General features: G+C 42.8%; 1 non-coding gene across 3 annotated transcripts in view; it reads right to left on the minus strand.

The window, feature by feature from the left end:
- Positions 1-14,593, minus strand: part of LOC138846894 (uncharacterized) — an 84,357-nt gene that overhangs the window by 39,313 nt on the left and 30,451 nt on the right. Inside the window, exons 4-5 of one of the 3 annotated variants that reach the window (XR_016225573.1) lie at positions 13,667-13,799; positions 2,089-2,221 (exon numbers count right to left, since the gene is read on the minus strand). The exons of the other annotated variants lie outside the window; for them this stretch is intronic. This is a non-coding gene — a transcript (uncharacterized LOC138846894). The remainder of the gene's footprint in view (positions 1-2,088; positions 2,222-13,666; positions 13,800-14,593) is intronic. 3 annotated transcript variants of the gene reach the window in all.

Consider the following 14,593-nt stretch of genomic DNA (forward strand, 5'->3'; position numbering starts at 1 on the left):
TATCAGAGAGATACGTACACCACAATATTTATGCTTCACGGCAGCGACAACAAGAAATTTTCATCAGCTGAATGCGTAAGCATAGTACTATACATACATACACACACACACTCACACTCACACACACACAATGAAACAACCTTACAAATCCCTCTTTCCACAAACTTTTTCAAAAACCCTCATGATGCTCTCTGTATTACCTTAAATAACTAGAACTGATGTGGGTACATCACAGACACTCCTTTGAAAGTCAAAAATGTGGGGAGCGGTCCGGACTGGACTGAGTTACTGGAATTGGGACTTATTCTGTGCATCTGCTCTCCCACAATATGGCGCTGGGAGAGAAGTAAACAGCTTCCGCACAGCTGCCTCCAGTTCAACTAATAAACTGTAGGACTTGCTCCTGATTGGAGGAGAGCAGCGTACTTGGCGTGTGGGCAGCCGAGTTAGGATTGGCGGAGGAGGACTATAAAGGAGGAGAGAGACGGCATGCACCAGGAACATCTAAGGGGAACATCTAGCTGAAGGAACACCCGTGCAGCCCCCGAGAAGAGCCGGCCGGCGGTGTGCCGCTCCCCTGCGGAAGTGGGGAATGTGGCCAGGGGGAACTGCCCTTCCACGGAGGTGGAAGGGGCAGTAGCCAACCCGGGAAGAACCAGCAGCAAACCCGGGGAGGGCCGAGCAGACGAAAGAACAGCGCAGGGTCTTGTGTCGTTCCTCCACGAAGAGGGGGAGCGACAAAAAAAAAAAAAAAAAAAAAAATCACATTTACCAAGAAAAAGTCCTCTGCTATAACTCTGACTTCTATAAGCTGACTACAAGCCACAAAGTTCATTCCCAGGCTAAATCAGATTCTCCATGTACCCAAGCCCCCTATTAACCCTTATTTTATTTCAGATAAGATCCTCTCCATCTCTTGGTACTCTATAGACTTTGGTCGAATTTCCTGATTAAATCAGCACACATTCCCCAGTCCCTCCTGCAAGTTCCCTTGGCCCGCCTCCTGAAACCCTTTCCCTCACTTTTCCTAAGGTTGCTCCCCAGGCCCTGTCCCGGGTCTAACACTCTGATGCTCCACTAGTTCTTTTTTTTCTTTTTTTTGACAGGCAGAGTGGACAGTGAGAGAGAGAGACAGAGAGAAATGTCTTCCTTTTGCCATTGGTTCACCCTCCAATGGCCACCATGGCTGGCGTGCTGCAGCCGGCGCACCACGCTGATCTGAAGGCAGGAGCCAGGTGCTTCTCCTGGTCTCCCATGAGGTGCAGGGCCCAAGCACTTGGGCCATTCTCCACTGCACTCCCAGGCCACAGCAGAGAGCTGGCCTGGAAGAGGGGCAACCTGGACAGAATCCGGCACCCCGACCAGGACTAGAACCCCGTGTGCCGGCGCCACAAGGCAGAGGATTAGCCTAGTGAGCCTCGGCGCCGGCCTCCACTAGTACTTACATGTAGACCTACCAACTCCTCCCTATTACAATTCTCCTCAAAGTCGCCTGCCTTTCTCCATACAATCCTTCCATATTCCCTATCATAGGATAGTGACATACAGAAATAACCTGTTTTCAGCTCCCAAAACCTTGCATGCCCTAGGTTCTTCCATTGAATCTAACCCTCTACTGCCGCTGCATGAAGTACTTACAATCCCATCGTCCTTAGCTTGAAACTCTAAAACCCAAACAACTACCACCATGTCTCCCAAAACCATACATCTTATGTTTTGTACTCTGAGTCAACACAAGCAGTTCTCCTTCCAGGTCTCCCTCCCACTGGCTGGACAACCGGTCTTCCCTTCTTAGCATGTTCTATGGGCCTTAATAAACGACAAAGAACCAGGGAACTCATTCACCAACATCTTATTCACCTCTGTCTCTGTGGCCCCCACTCAATTCTAGGAATGCTAGGCCCCCAAATTTCTGTCTCCACATGTATATAGGGCTCCCCGACTTGACCCTCCATCCCAAAGGTTGGAAGTCCAACTTGTTCTCATCCTGGCCAGCCCAACTGTAGGGAACAGGCTTCCCTTCCCTTCCCTCCACTCCCCTTTGGGTCCAAGGGCTGCCATCAACAGGACACAGCCACATGTACTAACCAGTTGCTCCTGTCCAGGGTGAAGGCACAGCTGGGTTTTACCAGGAAGCCAAGGAGGTTCCAGAAATGGAAGATTACCCAGCAGCTGAACTTCCTTGTCAACTCAGTGTCCAATTTCATATCCATGAAAACGTCTACAAAAAAGTTATAAAACATTAAAGAAATGGAAGAAGACACCCAAAAATGGAAAAATCTTCCATGCTGACTCATTGGCAAAATCAACATAATGCAAATATCCATTCTACCATAAGCAATTTACAGACACAATGGGATCCTTAGCAAAGGTCAAATAGCATTTTGCACAGATGGAGAGAAAACAATGCTAAAATTCATATGAAAACACAGAACATCTGAATAGAGAAAGCAACCTTATACAACACTGACAAAACTCGAAGCATCACAATAACAGATTGCAAGACACAGCACAGGACAGTTACAATCAAAACAGCTTGGTATAGTAAAAAACTGACATACAGAACAAAGGAACAGAAAAGAAACATCTGAAATAACACACACATATCTACAACTAATCTATCTTTCAAGAAGGAGCTGAAGATCAATCCCAAGTGCAAGGGACAGTTTCTTCAAAAAATGGTCCTGAGGAAACTGCACAGATATGCAGAACTCTGAAAGAAGACCCATACCTTACACCTATACAAAAAGCAACTAAATGGCTGGCGCTGTGGCTCAATAGGCTAATCTTCCACCTGCAGCGCAGCACACCGGTTTCTAGTCCCGGTCGGGGCACCGGATTCTGTCCTGGTTGCCCCTCTTACAGTCCAGCTCTCTGCTGTAGCCCAGGAGTGCAGTTGAGGATGACCCAGGTCCTTGGGCCCTGCACTCACGTGGGAGACCAGGAGAAGCACCTGGCTCCTGGCTCCTGGTTTCAGATCAGTGCGGTGCGCTGGCCACAACGCGCCAGCCGCAGTGGCCATTGGAGCATGAACCAATGGAAAAGGAAGACCTTTCTATCTCTTTCTCATTGTCCACTCTGCCTATCAAAAATAAAAAAGCAACTAAAAACACTTTAAGGAACGAAATCTCAAACTCAGTATCATCAAATTACAGGAGAACACTAGTCTACTCTGGGTTAATTTCACATCCGTGTCCTCTGAGAGGCAGGAGGGGAGGCAGGCATCTGCTTCTGTTTCCTTACAGCTGAGCCACCGCCCACCCCCACTGCCTCCGAACCTGCGGATTTGGGGGGAGAATACCGCTGGGAAGCCCCGGATCCCACATCCTTTGAGGCAGGCCCTGGGCATCTCTCTGTCCGTAAGCTTAAATGCAGCAAATGCCCTCATGCACTCTCCAAGCCTACCGTAACACTACCGCCAATGCCACTGCCAGCCGACCTCAACCTCGACACCACTCCCACAGACATCGCCTACTTCTCTCCGAGGCCTACTATGCAAGCACCATCCAACTAACACCTGCCCCTTCCTCCAAGCATACACAGTGTCAGCGAAAGAGGCCGCACTACCTTGAAGAACCACGGGCTGCAGCCTGAGCCCCAGCCTGACGTGCCTTTCCTGTGCTCACCATCATCAGGAGCACTCCAAGGGCATCGTTGCTCCCAATCCAGCCCACCAGAAGCTCAGGGCAGTGTGGAGCTCTCCAGACCTCTGGGTTGACACCCAGCCACTCCCACATGGTGCACAGCTCTGCCAAACTGCCCATGGTAAGGGCTACTGAACGGCAGATACCCACCCAGCATCCTGGCCTGGTCAGTTCCGGGGCTGCTGCCTGGAGTCAGACAACCAAGTGCACAATGTGTTGTGCCACAGACAGGAGGGAGGGTTGGGACTATCACTCTGTACCTAAATTGCATTTATGAAATGCATGGAATTTGGATCTCTTAACTAAAAAACGGTATCTTACAAGAACACCTGAACTGTCTTCTCTTGGTCGTTTCCTAGCCCTTTCATTATGTCACAATTATAGATGACGCAGTCGCTCATCACTGTGTCCTGGGGAACAGGCTGCCTTGTTTGAAGTCCTAACTCAGAACTTTTCATCTCACACTTGCAGAATACACATTCTTCTCATCAGTCCCTGGAACATTCACTAGGACACAACATATGATAGGCCAGAAGCAAGCCTAGTAAACTCAATAACTGAAATCATTTCACCCATCTTCTATGACCAAAATGCAAGGAAACGGGAAATCAACAACTCAAGAAACTCCAGAACATATGCAAACACATGGAGACCGAGGAACATGCTCCTGAATGAATGGTGGGTCGTAGGAGAAATCAAAATGGAAATCAAGAAATTTCTGGAAATGATTGAAGATAACAGTACAACATACCAAAACGTATGGGACACAGCAAATGCAATGTTAAGAGGGAACAAAAATCAGTATATTTAGGAATAATTTTAATCAAATAAGTGAAAGAGCTCTACAATAAAAATTATCAAACACTGACCAAAGAATAATCAAGGACACACAAAAAAAACGGAAAGATATTCCTTGCTAGTGGATTGGAAGAATCTGTATCATTAAAATATCTATTTCATGGAAAGAAATCTACAGAATACCAATGACATTCTTTACAGAATTAGAAAAAACATCCCTCTAATTCATACCGAACCACAGAAGATCCAGAAACGCTAAGGTGATCCTGATGAAATAAAAATCAAGCTGGAGACATCACAATACCTGACTTCACAGCATACTAAAAAACTATACTAATTAAAACACCATGTGACTGGCAATAAAAAAACTGAGACATACCAATGGAGCGAAACAGAGAATCCCTAAGTTAGTCTAAATACATATGGCCACCTGATTTTTGACAAAAGGGTTCAGACCATTCATTGGTGTAAGGATAATCTCTTCAACAAACGGTGCTGCAAAGCTCGATGTATTCGTGTAGAAGAATGGAATCAGATCCATATCTCTCATCATTTATAAAAAAAATCAACTGAGATGGGCAGCCGTGCACTTCTCAGAAGACTGTTCTTACAAGTATGGTCAAAAACAGTGAGGCCAGGTGCCAGTGCTGTGGTGTAGTGGGTAGGGCCGCCAGTGGTGCTGGAATGCATTGTGGGGAACAGTGCCTGCCCTGGCTGCTCCATTTCTGATCCAGCACACTTTTAGAGGCCTGAGGAATGGCTGTTGAGGGTGGGTCGATTGTTTGGGCCTCTGTCACCCTTGTGGGGGAGACAACGTGTTGCCCCTGGCTCCTGGCTTCTTATAGCCAGTGGATGAAACATCTCTGTCTCTCCCTCCCTCTCTGTAACTCTGACTTTCAAATAAACAAATAAATCCCCCAAACAAACCAAAAAATCTGTAGTGGTTTCTCATTAAGGGCTTGAAGCCTTGTGCAGGAAAGCTCATTAGGCTAACTAGAGGAGAGAGGAAAAAAAAGGGGGGACCAGTATGGACACAAGTCTCTCTCTCTCTGCTCACCTCTAAAAAGCGAACAAGACAAAGAGCAGGCATCATTTTGGACATACTTAAAGCAGTGCCCGCCATCAGCCAAGCAGAAAAACCTGACTCTAGCAGGGTGAAATAACAGGAGGTTAGGACCTAGTGAATGCATGGAGCTAATGAACTGAGATTGTGAAAAAAGAGATGGTGGGTGAGAGAACTCACAGAGTTCATGTGAGTACTCGCCAGAGATGCTACAATTCGGTAACCTTGGCAACCTGGTGGGAGACTGGTAGGGAATTTGAGCCCACAGTCGGGGCACCACAGAGTCTTGGTGTCATCCTTCGGAAAGAGCAGACAAATGTTAAACCCACAGGAGCCAGAGATTGGAAGCTGACTGCCTAATATTCCGCTCAGCTGTGCGGAATTTCTTCCCTTCTGAATTGAAAAAGAGAGAGAGAGAGAGAGAGATGTACCATGCCTAACCTGGGTGTGTCACCTTTGGCAGACCCTTAACCCTGAAGAACCAAACAGAGCATTCTGGCCACACCCATCTCAAGCCTCTAAGGCTGCATCAAAAGCAGACAGTCCACTTAATACAGTCATAGTGTATAACAAGAAAAAACACCACAGCGAGGGAAGAAGAATCCAAAGAATATCTGCACAATGCCAAGCAACAAATGCAGAAACTGAGGAAACAAGAACAAGGAAGACATTATGATGCCCCCAAATGAACAAGACACCCCAAGCCAAGATTATGAAGATGATGAGATAGAAGAAATGCAGGATACGGATTTCAAAAAAATTTATGATAAAAACATTTAGAATTTTTCAAAAACAAATTCTTGAACTACAGAAATCCTTACTGGACAGGATAGAAAATCTCTCTCATGAAAATGAAATCTTAAGGAGGAATCAAAATGAAATGCAGAAATTAGTTGAACAGGAAAGTGTGATAGTGAAGAGAAATCTAATCTCCAATTAGACTCACAGCACCTACAGGCTAGGAGGGAATGGGGAGACATTGCCCAGATACTAAGAGAGAAAAACTGCCAGCCCAGAATATTATATCCTTCAAAGCTCTCATTTGTGGATCAAGGTGAAGTAAAGACCTTTCAGAGCAAACAGAAATTGAAAGAATATGTCGCCACTCATCCAGCCCTGCAAAAGATGCTTAAAGATGTGTTAAACACAAAGATATAAGCAGGGGCATCAATATGAAAGAAGGTAAAGTAAGGAAACCTCACAGCAAAAGATCAGAGGAAGTTCAAAGCACATATTAGAAAGCATCTTTGAGAAAATGGCAGGCCAAAGTTACTACTTATCAATAGTCACATTGAACATTAATCTTTCCAACAAAGATGCATGCAGATGAAGTGAAAGGCTGGAAAAAGATATACCATGCCAACAGAAATGAAAAATGAGTGGGTGTAGCCATCTTAATATCAGACAACATAAACTTTAACACAAAAACTGTTAAGAGAGACAAAGAGGGCCACTATATGATGATTAAGGGATCAATTCAACAGGAAGATGTAAAGATTATCAATGTATATGCACCTAAATACAGGGCACTGGTTCATTTAAAAGATATGTTAAGGGACTTAAAGGGAGAGTTAGATTCCAATATAATAGTACTGGGGGACATCAATACTCCATCTCAGAAATAGATCAACCGGACAGAAGATCAACAAGGAAACAGTAGATTTAAATGACACTATAGCCCAAATGGATCTAACAGATATCTACAGAACTTTTCCTTCTACATTTAAATAATTTACATTCTTCTCAGCAGTGCATGGAACCTACTCCAGGACTGACGACATACTAGGTCATAAAGCAAATCTTAGCAAATTCAAAAGAACTAGAATCATACCATGCAGCTTCTCAGACCATAAAGGAATGAAGTTGGAAATTAGCAACTCAGGAGTCCCTAGAGCATACGCAAACACATGGAGATTGAACAACATGCTCCTGAATGAACAATGGGTCACAGAAGTAATCACAGAGAAATCAAAAACTTTCTGGAAGTAAATGAGGATAACAGCACAACATATCAAAGCTTACGGGACACAGGAAAAGCAGTGTTAAGAGGAAAGTTTATATTAATAGGTGCCTACATCAAGAAATTGGAAAGACACCAAATAAATGAGCTTTCAATGTATCTCAAGGATCTAGAAAAACTGCAGCAAACCAGACCCAAATCTCGTAGGAGAAGAGAAATAAAATAAAATCAGAGAAGAAATCAATAGGATTGAATCCAAAAAAACATTACAAAAAATCAGCCAAACAAGGAGCTGGTTTTTTGAAAAAATAAACAAAATTGACACCCCATTGGCCCAACTAACTAAAAAAAGATGACCCAAATCAATAAAATCAGAGATGAAAAAGGAAATGTAACAACAGACACCGCAGAAATAAAAAGAATCATCAGAAATTACTACAAGGACTTGTATGCCAGCAAACAGGGATCTAGCAGAAATGCATAGATTCCTGGACACATGCAACCTACCTAAATAGAACCAGTAAGACATACAAAACCTAAAAAGACCAATAACTGAGACAGAAATTGGAACAATAATAAAGGCCCTCCCAACAAGAAAAGCCCAGGACCAGATGGATTCACTGCTGAATACTACCAGACATTTAAAGAAGAACTAACTCCAATTCTTCACAAACTATTCAGAACAATCAAAAAAGATGGAATCCTCCCAAATTCTTTCTATGCAGCCAGCATCACCTTAATTCCTAAGCCAGAAAATGATGCAGCATTGAAAGAAAATTACAGACCAATATCCCTGATGAACATAGACGCAAAAATCCTCAATAAAATTCTCGCCAATAGAATGCAACAACACATCAGAAAGATCATCCACCCACACCAAGTGGGATTTATCCCTGGTATGCAGGGATAGTTCAATGTCCGCAAAACATTCAATGTGATACACCACATTAACAGACTGCAGAAGAAAAACCATATGATTATCTCAATTGATGCAGAGAAAGTGTTGATAAAATACAACACCCCTTCATGATGAAAACTCTAAGCAAACCGGGTATAGAAGGAACATTCCTCAATACAATGAAAGCAATTTATGAAAAACCCACAGCCAACATCCTATTGAATGGAGAAAAGATGGAAGACTTCTACTGAGATCCGGTACCAGACAGGGATGCCCACTCTCACCACTGCTATTAAATATAGTTCTGGAAGTTCTAGCCAGATCTATTGGGCAATAAAAAGAAATTAAAGGGATACAAATTGGGAAGGAAGAAGTCAAACTATCCATCTTTGCAGATGATAGGATTCTTTATTTAGGGGATCCAAAGAACTCTACTAAGAGACTATTGGTTCTCATAGAAGAGTTTTGCAAAGTAGCAGGATATAAAATCAATGCACAAAAATCAACAGCCAGGCTGGCGCCACGGCTCACTAGGCTAATCCTCTGCCTTGCGGCGCCGGCACACCACGTTCTAGTCCCGCTCGGGGCACCGGATTCTGTCCCGGTTGCCCCTCTTCCAGGCCAGCTCTCTGCTGTGGCCAGGGAAGTGCAGTGGAGGATGGCCCAAGTACTTGGGGCCCTGCACCCCATGGGAGACCAGGAGAAGTACCTGGCTCCTGCCATTGGATCAGCGTGGTGCGCTGGCCTCAGCACGCCGGCCGTGTCGGCCATTGGAGGGTGAACCAATGGCAAATGGAAGACCTTTCTCTCTGTCTCTCTCTCTCACTGTCCACTCTGCCTGTCAAAAAAATAAAAAAAAATCAACAGCCTTTGTATACAAAGGCAATGCCACAGGTGAGAAAGAACTGCTAAGATCAATTCCATTCACAATAGCCACAAAAACCATCAAATACCTTGGAATAAACTTAACCAAGGACGTTAAGGATCTCTACAATGAGAATTACAAAACCTTAAAGAAAGAAATAGAAGAGGATACTAAGAAATGGAAAAATCTTCCATGCTCATGGATGGGAAGCATCAATATCATCAAAATGACCATTCTCCCAAAAGCAATTTATAGATTCAATGCGATACCAATCAAAATACCAATGACATTCTTCTCAGATCTGGAAAAAAATGATGCTGAAATTCATATGAAGACAAAGGAGACCTTGAATAGCTAAAGCAACCTTGTACAACAAAAACAAAGTCGGAAGCATCACAATACCAGATTTCAGGACCTACTACAGGGCAGTTGTTATCAAAACAGCATGGTACAAGGACAGAAATCGATGGATAGACCAATGGAATAGAGCAGAAACACCAGAAATCAACCCAAACATCTACAGCCAACTTATATTTGATGAAGGATCCAAAACCAATCCCTGGAGTAAGGACAGTCTATTCAATAAATGGTGCTGGGAAAACTGGATTTCCACGTGCAGAAGCATGAAGCAAGACCGCTACCTTTCACCTTAAACAAAATTTCACTCAACATAGATTAAAGACTTAAATCTACAACCCGACACCATCAAATACTTAGAGAACATTGGAGAAATCCTGCAAGATATAGGTACCAGCAAAGACTTCTTGGAAAAGACCCGGGAAGCACAGGCAGTCAAAGCCAAAATTAACATTTTGGATTGCATCAAATTGAGAAGTTTCTGTACAGCAAAAGAAACAGTCAGGAAAGTGAAGAGGCAACGGACAGAATGGGAAAATATTTGCAAACTATGCAACAGATAAAGGGTTAATAACCAGACTCTACAAAGAGATCAAGAAACTCCACAACATCAAAACAAACAACCCACTTAAGAGATGGGCCAAGGACCTCAATAGACATTTTTCAAAAAAGAGGAAATCCAAATGGCCAACAGACACATGAAAAAATGTTCATGATCACAAGCAGTTTCACCTCACCCCTGTTAGAATGGCTCACATTCAGAACTCTACCAACAATAGATGCTGGTGAGGATGGGGGGAAAAGGGACACTAACCCACTGTTGGTGGGAATACAGACTGGTAAAGCCACTATGGTAGTCAGTCTGGAGATTCAACAGAAACCTGAACATAACCCTACCATTCAACCCAGCCATCCCACTCCTTAGAATTTACCCAAAGGAAATGAAATTGGCAAACAAACAAGCTGTCTGCACATTAATGTTTATTGCAGCTCCATTCACAATAGCTAAGACCTGGAATCACCCAAATGCCCATCAACAGTAGACTGGATAAAGAAATTATGGGAAATGCACTCTATAGAATACTATACAGCAGTCAAAAATAATGAAATCAGGTCATTTGCCACAAAATGGAGGAATCTGGAAAACACCATGCTGAGTGAATTAATCCAGTGCCAAAGGGACAAATATCATATGTTCTCCCTGATCAGTGACAACTAACTGAGCACCAAAGGGGAAACCTGTTGAAGTGAAATGGACACTATGAGAAACAGTGACTTGATCAGCACTTGTCATCACTGTTGATGTACAATGTAATACTTTATCCCTTTTAGTACTTTTTCTTCTAGTACTATTGGGTTGAACTCTGTAATTAACACACAATTATTCTTAGGTGTTTAAATTTTAACTGAAAAGTGATCCCTGTTAAATGTAAGAGTGGGAATAAGAGAGGGAGGAGATGTACATTTTGAAACATGCTCATTTGAACTTGCCCCAAATGGTGGAGTTAGAAACCTGCCAGAGGATTCCAATTCAATCCCATCAAGATTGCATGTACCAATGCCATCTCACTAGTCCAAGTGATCAATTTCAGTTGACAACTGATCACACTGATAGGTCCAAGAATCACAGGGATCACAAAAACAAGATTAGTGTCTGCTAATACTAACTGATAGAATCAAAAAGGGAGAGAATGATCCAACATGGGAAGCGGGATACACAGCAGACTCATAAAATGGCAGATGTCCTAAATGGCACTCTGGCGTCAGAATCAGCCCTTAAGGCAGTCAGATCTGGCTGAAGACCCCATGAGAGTATTTTAGGCATGGAAAGTCAAGACACTCTGGGGAAAGAAAAAAAAAGAAGACCTAAGTGGAAAATCTCTGCGAGTGAGATCCCAGTGGAAGGAACAGGGCCATCAAAGAAGGAGGTACCTTTCTCTGAAGGGAGGAGAGAACTTCCACTTTGACTATGACCCTGTCGGAATAAGATCGAAGTTGGCGAACTCAAAAGGCTTCCATAGCCTCGGCAACTCATGACTAGAGCCTAGGCAGATCATTGATGCCATAAACAAGAGTGTCAAATTGTTAAGTCAACAACAGGAGTCACTGTGTCCTTACTCCTCATGTGGGATCTGTCCTTAAGGTGTTGTCCTATGTGAAGTAATGCTATAACTAGTACTGAAACAGTATTTTACACTTTGTGTTTCTGTGTGGGTGCAAACTGATGAAATCTTTACTTAGTATATACTAAATTGATCTTCTGTATATAAAGATAATTGAAAATGAATCTTGATGTGAATGGAATGGGAGAGGGAGCTGGAGATGGAGAGGTGCGAGTGGGAGGGAAGTTATGGAGGGGAAGCCATTGTAATCCATAAACTGTACTTTGGAAATTTATATTTACTAAATACAAGTTAAAAAAATAGAAAGAAAAGAATATATTTGCAACTTAAAAAAAAAACAGCAAAAAAAACACCAATCAGGTTATGAAATTGCCAAAGGAATACAACAGACAGTTCCCCATAGATACACAGATGGCCAACAAATATAGGAAAAAATACTCAACATCACAAGCTATCAGGGAAATGCAAGTCCAAACCACAATGAGATATCAGCTCACACGTATATACTGGCTAAAACCGAAAGGACAGAGAGTCACAATGAGGAGGAGGATGTGGGAAAAGGGGAACACTTACACACTGGTGGTAAAAATTTAAATTAGTGCAACTACTGTGGAAAACGATATAAAGATTTCTTAAGAAAATAAAAACAGACTTGTCATATGATGGAACAATTCCTCTACTGATATAACCCAAAATACATGAACGTATTATATCAGAGAGATACGTTCACCACAATATTTATTGCAGTATGCTTCATGGGAAAACAAGAAATTGTCAAGGACTTCAAACATCATCAGTTGAATTGATAAGAATAATTCTCTATCTCTCTCTCTGTACACACACACACACACACACACACACACAATGAAACAAACTTACAAATTCCTCTTTCCACAGACTTTTTCATGAACCCTCATGATGCTCTCTGCAGTACCTTAAATAACTAGAGCAAATGTGGGCACATAGCAGACACTCCTTTGAAAGCCAAGAAAAATATATTTACCAAGAGAAACTCCTCTGCCCATATTCTGACTTCCACAAGCCACAAACTTCATTCATAGGCTAAAACAGGTTCTCCCTGTTCCCAAGACCCCTATCAACCCAGTTTTCTTTCAGATAACTTCTTCTCCATCTCTTGGTAGTCTGCACACTTTTGTCAAATTTCCTGATTAACTCAGCACCCATTCCCCAGTCCCTCCTGAAAGTTCCCTCTACCCGCCACCTGATACCCTCCCCTCACTTTTCGTAAGGTTTCTCCCCAGGGCCTATCCTGGACCTCACACTCTGATACTCCACTAGTTCTTACAAGCAGACCTATTACAGCTCCTCCCTATTACAACTCTCCTCAAAGTTGCCTGCCTTCCTCCTCACAATCCTTCCATTTTCCTTTTCTATCATAGGATAGTGACATACAGACACAAACTGTTTTCAGCTCCCAAAACCTTGCACGCCCCAGGTTCTTCCATGGCATCTAACCCTCCACTCCCACTGCATGAAGTACTTGCAATCCCATTGTCCTTAGCCTGAAAATTTAAAACATAACAACTACTACCACGTCTCTCCAAACCCGACTCTTATGTTTTTACTCTGATTAAACATTTGACAGTATTCCTCCCAGATTCCCCTCCCACTGCCTGGACAACCAGTATTCCCTTCTTAGCATGTTCTTTGCCCCTCAATTCTCGGCAAAGCCCCAGGGAAATCATTCCCCAATATCTTATTCAACTCTGTCTCTGTGGTTCCTCTATTCTAGGAACGCTAGGTCCCCACATTTCTGTCTCCACATGTATATAGGGCTCCCACCACTTGACCTTCCTTCACAAAAGTTGGAAGTCCACTTTGCTGTCAGCCTGGCAGCCCAACCCCAGGGCACAGGGTTCCCTTCCCTTCCCTTCCCTTCTCTCCTCCTTGGGCCCAAGGGCTGCCATCAACAGGACACAGCCACATGTACTACTAACCAGTTGCTCCTGTCCAGGGTGAAGGCACAGCTGGGTTTTACCAGGAAGCCAAGGAGGTTCCAGAAATGGAAGATTACCCAGCAGCTGAACTTCCTTGTCAACTCAGTGTCCAATTTCATATCCATGAAAATGTCTACAAATAAAGTTACAAAACATTAAGAAATAAAGACGACACACAAAAATGGAAAAAATCTTGCACGTTGACTCATTGGCAAAATCAACATAATGCAAATATCCATTCTACCATAAGCAATTTACAGACACAATGGGATCCTTAGCAAAGGTCAAATAGCATTTTGCACAGATGGAGAGAAAACAATGCTAAAATTCATATGAAAACAGAGAACATCTGAATAGAGAAGGCAACCTTATACAACATTGACAAAACTTGAAGCATCACAATAACAGATTGCAAGACACAGCACAGGACAGTTACAATCAAAACAGCTTGCTATAGGCAAAAAAAAAAATGACAACAATGGAACAGAAAAGAATGGAACAGAAAATATAACAATGGGACAGAAAGGAAACACCTGAAATAACACACACATCTACAACTAATCTATCTTTCAAGAAGGAGCTAAAGATCAATCCCAGGTTCAAAGGACCATTTCTTTATAAAAAGGTCCTGAGAAAACTGGACCTCCACATGCACTACTATGAAAGAAGACCCATACTTTACACCTTATACAAAAAGCAACTAAAACACGTCAAGGAACAAAATCTAAAACTCAATATCATCATATTATTAGAGAACATTGGGGAATACTGGAAAACATTGGCTTAAAGAAAGATTTCTGGGAAAAAAATGCCAGTAGCACAATAAAAGCTGAAACAGACAAATGTGATTCCATCAAGCTGAGAAGCTTCTGCACTACAAAAGGAACACTCAGAAAAGTAAAGAGGCAACCAAAAGGATGGGAGAAA

Source organism: Oryctolagus cuniculus, chromosome 19, assembly GCF_051225735.1.
Source record: "Oryctolagus cuniculus isolate XC-2025 breed Fujian yellow rabbit chromosome 19, ASM5122573v1, whole genome shotgun sequence".
NCBI classification, from domain to species: domain Eukaryota; kingdom Metazoa; phylum Chordata; class Mammalia; order Lagomorpha; family Leporidae; genus Oryctolagus; species Oryctolagus cuniculus.